We start from the raw sequence: 6807 nt of genomic DNA on the forward strand, positions 1-6807 counted from the left end.
ACAGAAGATCTTACTCTTATTGCAAAATGATCAAATTCAAGTTCTTTCACTTGATGAACTGATGATCATGTCAATAAAGGAACTGAAATACATTCACTATTTGCTAAGAGTTGAAGATGAAACTTCAAGGTTATGGTCAAACATGATTCTTACCAATATCAGAAAAAAAGATACTGGATGATGGTCAATATTAATTTGGATCATATATTCCTACATACATAAATTTCAAAAGGCAAGAAATCAATATGACGAAAGGAGGAGCTATTATTGAAAATGTTCTTACACAGACACATAACCATGAATCCTGATGGTTCTAATGCTTGTTATGTGACACTGGACGAGTTGATGATTGAAAGAATTCCCATCATAAACTTAAGTGCTTCTATCTATCAACTGTCAAATTAATCTGGATATGGGAAAAACTAGAATATCAGATTAGAAGAGATATTGTTGAAAAAGTTTGATGATAGATTTAAAGTTTTTGTTCAAAGATACTGTAGAGTTTATCAATAAATATAAAAATTAAAGTCTAAAATACAGTATGCTTTGTACTCTACAATTTGTCTCTTTGGTTTTTGGCACTAGACATTACTTTGGAATTTATGCTTATTCTGCAAAGCATAAATTGGCGGAGAAATTTTAATAATTATCTATGTCAGGGATCGATTTATCAAGGTGTCAAGATCTAACAGAGAAATCAGGATATGTTAAGCCAATCAGGATATGTTTGACAGTCAGGATATGTCAAGCCGTCAGGATAAGATTACTATTAGGATCTGAGTGGATAAGTCAATTCTGCGAGATAAATCATGAGGTGTTGATTTATAGGATCGTAGTTGATTTAGATATGTATAAAAAGTAGAAGAGTTATACCGTAACATATCTTGTAATTGATAGGGATTGATTGTAGCTATGTAGTATATAAACACAGAACAGGTTCACACTTTATGTGTGGTGCTTAACTCGAGTATTCGCATAAATATTTTCATAGCCAGTTTCCTGCATGTGAATGCCCTGGTTATGGAGTCAAAAACAAATTACCATTCCCTCCTCAAGTTTTTCTTGTTTAGCCTGGACATGTCCATCTTTTCAATATAGTTCATAAAGTCTATGAATTCAACCAATTCCTAAGTTGTGGGAGCTTCAACAAAGTTGTCTATAGGAATACACAGGACCTTGTTCATGTCCTCGACATTGAACTCCACAGAAATACCCCTAATTGTACGGTTAACCATTATGGAAACTGCTTGATTCTCATGAACAATAGAGTTCATGACTACAGTGCTCCAGAAATTGTTCAAGACATCCAGGTAGAGCTCTGGTTTACAGTTAATCCTCCTGAAATATAGGAATCAGAAATGAACTTGACAAAGTACTTAAAGTTATCGGGTTCTTGAGTTGGATCCACAAAAGCCAGATAATTGGTTCCATCCTTGGGAATAACAGCTCTCACATTGTTAGCAAGCATTAAAGTGTTTGGGTTTTAGTGGGTAAGTGATTTGAGAAAGAAAAAACTTGAAACGAAAGAGATTGGTGAAATTTTGCAGAAACTAGGTCAATTGAGATCTCAAACGCGTAAAGAGGGGTTATGTCGAGATGTCTGGGTATTTATAGGGTAGAGATGTGACTTGTCAAAAAGTGAATAATGAGCTGTTAATATTTGCTTGTAGAGAAGTCTCATGACCTATAGAGAGCTCAAGTCCAGATGTCATTTTCTTGACTCTTATCGAGAACTAGATAGTGACTTATCGAGATGTTGTACAAATACCCAGTTTGTCCTTATTGGATTAAATTATTCCAATTTATATTGAAGAACTCAACATTAAATTAGAATAGATTTTATATCAAAAGTATTTTACTAAAATAATTTGTTGAATTAAACAATTTCATTTCTGAGTTATTGATAAGTATATCGAGATCTCTACAATGTTTGTCGAGAATTAATAAAATGACTTATCGAGATATTCATCAAGAAGTCATAGAGACTTATCGAGAACTCTATCGAGAAGTCAAAAAATGATTAATCGACAATTCATTTAGACTTATCGACAACTCGATTCTCTACATACTTTTGATATGCCTTATATATATCCTACATTAATTTCATATATTAATGATGTGATCTAACATTTAGACAGTTCCTCTTAGAATCAAAAAAATTCCAAGTTAAATTTTATTTGAAAAAATAATATACAGGGAATTCTAAAATATTTAGAGATCATATTTCAGCTAATTTCTAATTAAATTAAATTGTTTTTAATTTATCAGGAATTAATCTGCTACAACTAGTTAGCTGAGTTCTTTCCTTTAGGTCGAAGAATTTAACATATCAATCTCACTTATAAGTCTAGTGAAAGTTGCTTCATCTAAAGGTTTAGTGAAAATTTGAGCTAACTATTTTTCTGTTGGAACAAAAATAAGTTTAATAGTACCTTAATGAATATGCTTAGTTCTAGAATGATTGACTGGATTAGCCAGAATAGATATTGCACTAGTATTGTCACACATGATTCGAATCTTTTGTAACATTAGGCCATAATCCATCAGTTAGTTTCTATCCCAAAGCACTTGAGAACAACAACTTCCAGCAGCTATATATTCAGCTTCACTTTCATCAAGGCATTCCAAGTTTGGATACTTGTCATCATCAAATGTTGCATCTATGTTTTCCATTATTTTCTTTGCACTAGCACATAGACTCTGTTGGCATTCCAAATATCCCTGAAAAATAGCTTCAAATACTTTAAAGTCAAATTTTCCAACATATTCAGAGTTGTCTTTTAGCATAACGCATTTGCTTCCAAACACATGAAGATGTTTAATAGTAGGCTTCCTTTTCGACAAAATTGAGTAGGGTGACTTGCCAATGTTTTTGTTGAGTAGATATCTATTTTGAGTGTAACATGTTGTGTTAAAAGTTTCTTTTCAAAAATTTGTTGGCAGTTTGGCATCTTGCTAGCCAGCAGCCTCAACTAGAGTTCTAAATTCTAAAGACAACATATGTTTTCAAGTTGGGCATCCTATGTTTTCATATTTGAACCATGCTTCTATTAGAGATACTGGTGTACGAGAGGGGAAAATGGGAAAATAAGAAATATGAAGTGGAAGACCAAAGAAAGGAGGAGTAAATGAATGGCGTCTCATGGCTATAGGAGAAGAGGAGCTAGAACAAGCTTATAATAAGGAATAAAAATGGAGGAATAGGTGGGACAAATATATTGATTAAATGTGAATAAAGTGATTTGTTTTAAAAAAAATTATTTGTTTGGATTCTCATTTTTCATGGGTCTCTTATCAAAACAAACTTATTTAAGGTAAATATACTATTTTTAATTTCATAATACATTTTTAACAATTTCAGCTTTCCTCGTTGTGATAAATTATCCTCTTTCCTAATAATTTTGAATACCAAAAGGAAAAAGCTTGTCCTCATTGAAGATTAACTCAACATATATATTTTCTTCATAACTCCCATATAAATCATCAATCCTCAAGCTTACAATTATAGAAAAGTTAGGAGAAGATAGATCATACGAATTTTATTATAGGCATTTAATAAGATATGTAACCTTGTGTGCCAGCGCCTTTCTCTTAACCTTTCATCCACTAGATTTACTAGGGGGTTTGCTTGGTATCAGCCATCTACAAATAAAATAAGAATGGTTTTCAATCAATACCTCTTATGAATACTAAATGACATACAAATAATTAGATAGATCAAAATGCCTAGGAAGAACTTTAAACTGTACTTCATATACAGGAAAAAATTAAAAGAGAAATAATCACTTAAATTACCTAGTTATAATTCTTCTTCAAATATTTTGAGATTTATTTCTTGTTTATCACTTCCTAATGAAGATGTATATAAAAGTTTGAAGGAACAAATGGGGATGGGAAAACCTCCATGTGACCGTCTATAATCAATCTTAAAGCCAGGGTAGGGATTATTTCTTTGGATTCTCATTTTTCATGTGTCTCTTATGAAAACAAACTTATTTAAGATAAATATACTATTTTTAATTTCATAATACATTTTAACAATTTTAGATTTCCTCATTGTGATAAATTATCCTCTTTCCTAATATTATTGAATACCAAAAGGAAAAAGCATGTCCTTGTTGAAGATTAACTCAACATATATATTTTTTCTTCATAACTCCCACATAAATCATCAATCCTCAAACTTACAATTATAGAAATGTTAGGAGAAGATATATCATACTGAATTCTATTATAAGCAATAATGTCATAGAATTCTATTATAGGCATTTAATAAAATATGTAACCTTGTGTGCCGGTGGCTTTCTCTTAACCTTTCATCCACTAGATTTACTAGGGGATTTGCTTGGTATTAGCCATCTACAATAAGGAATAAAAATGGAGCAATAGGTGGGACAAATATATTGATTAGTTCGATGTGAAGAAAGTGAATTTTTTTAAAAAAAATTATTAGTTTGGATTCTCAATTTTCATGTGTCTCTTATCAAAACAAACTTATTTAAGGTAAATATACTATTTTTAATTTCATAATACATTTTAACAATTTCAGATTTTCTCATTGTGATAAATTATCCTCTTTCCTAATATTATTGAATACCAAAAAGAAAAAGCATGTCCTCATTGAAGATTAACTCAACATATATATTTTTTCTTCATAACTCCCACATAAATCATCAATCCTCAAACTTACAATTATAGAAAAGTTAGGAGAAGATAGATCATATTGAATTCTAGAGTTTGTTTAGTATTGATCCGGTTGAATATCAAATTGATAATCATCAAAATTAATAAAACACAAACTAAATAAACAATATATCATAATTTTCAAAATTAAAATTACAAGATTTGAATTAAAATAATAAATGTTATGAGCAAAGACTATCAAAAAAGTCAGAATTGACCCATGCTTTTAGAGATGGTGAGACGGGCAAATTAGAAAATGAGGAATGTGTGGGTGGCATCTCCTGGCTAGAACAATCTTTGAGGAGGTGATACATACAACAAGGAATAAAAATTGAGGAATAAGGGTACAAATATATTAAATTTGAATAAAGTAATTTTTTCTCTAAATTTCATTAGTTTGGATTCTAATTTTTTTCTAAATTTTCATTAGTTTGGATTCTCATTTTAATAAGTAAACTAATTAAAGGTAAATGTACTATTTTTAATTTCTTATTACATTTTAATAATTTAGGATTTCCTTATTATGGTGATTTATCTTCTTTCCTAATATTAGTGAATACCAAAAGAAAAAGGTATCATCATCATTGAAGATTAACTCAACATATATAATTTTTCTTCATCACTCCCACATATATCAGCAATCCTCAAACTTACAATTACAACTACTATTTTAATTACACTGCTCTCCGGCAGAATCAACTGCTTAAGCACACTCTCCGCGGATCCTCCTTGCCAGCTGAATGTCCTTTGGCATTATTGTCACCCGCTTAGCATGAATTAAACACAAGTTGGCATCATGGAGTAGGCCTCCGATGCCTCCTGTAGAGCCAGGACTGCATGGCTCTGGAAACGCAAATCACTCTGTAACAACAAATTCACTATTGCAATTTAGAAATAAATTTGGCACATGCTATACACAAAGATAAGGTTTCTCTTGGGTAAAGTTATTTGAAAAAATATACTAAAAACTAATTAACCTTAATTCCTTGAGCAATTTCACGTACAAGCCTCTGGAATGGAAGTTTTAATAACAAAAGCTGAGTAGTCTTCTGATACTTACGGATCTAACTACAAGAAATTACTGTATGATTAGCCTTGGGCAACAACCAGGAAATGATGTTTCAATAATAACATGAACTGATAAATATATACCGAAGGGCAACTGTTCCAGGGCGGTATCTATGTGGCTTCCTATAGGCACCAGTTGTTGGAGCACGCATACGAGCAACCTGTGATAGAGAACAAAACACAGAAATTTTAGGAGAAGATATATCAAGTTAGGAGAATATAGATCATAATGTATTTTATGATAGGCATTTAATAAGATGTAACCTTGTGTGTGAGCTGCTTTCGAGGAACCTTTCCTCCACAAGATTTACGAGCAGTTTGCTTGGTACGAGCCATCTAAAAATAAAATAAGAATGGTTTTCAATCAATACCTTTGATGAATACTATATGACATACATATAATTAGATAGATCAGATTTCATGGGAAAAACTTTAAACTGTACTTTATATATATAGAGGAAAAAAATAAAGAGAACGTTCACTTAATAAATTACCTAGCTATAATTCTTCTTCAAATATTTTGAGGTTTATTTTCTCTTTATCACTTCCTAGTGAAGATGTATATAAAAATTTGAAGAACAAATGGGGAGGGGGAAACTGTTTTTATATATGGGGCAGGGGGATTATGTTTTGATTTAACAGTTACAAGTTGCTAATGATGTGCTTAGTAGTTTCTACATGAATTGACCGCTCTTAAGTGTAGTTTTTTGAGTTCCCCGCCCCTCCATCTGACGGTCTATAATCAATCTTAAAGGTAGGTGCAGATCATAAATCCTACTCAACGTGTTCTTATTGGAGTGTTCAAAAATATTTGATGGAGGATCTTTTATAGATAAAATGGTAATAATTCTAAAATTAATAAAAATCTAGATGATTGTATGCAAAATATGCAAAGATTTAAAAAGAATATTTTAATTTCTAAAAATAATAGCAGATTTTTACAAATGGGCTTACTAATAACTAGACTAAATTCACCCGAGTAATCACCCTCGACCAATAAATTTTGATTATAAAATCCGGTACAAACTTTTTTATGTACAAACTTTTTTGGTTATT

General features: G+C 31.1%; 1 pseudogene; it reads right to left on the bottom strand.

The window, feature by feature from the left end:
- Positions 1-5386: 5386 nt before the first annotated feature.
- Positions 5387-6087, bottom strand: LOC141673060 (histone H3.3-like; annotated as a pseudogene).
- Positions 6088-6807: the final 720 nt, after the last annotated feature.

Source organism: Apium graveolens, chromosome 7 (genome assembly GCF_009905375.1).
Source record: "Apium graveolens cultivar Ventura chromosome 7, ASM990537v1, whole genome shotgun sequence".
Taxonomy (NCBI): Eukaryota; Viridiplantae; Streptophyta; class Magnoliopsida; order Apiales; family Apiaceae; genus Apium; species Apium graveolens.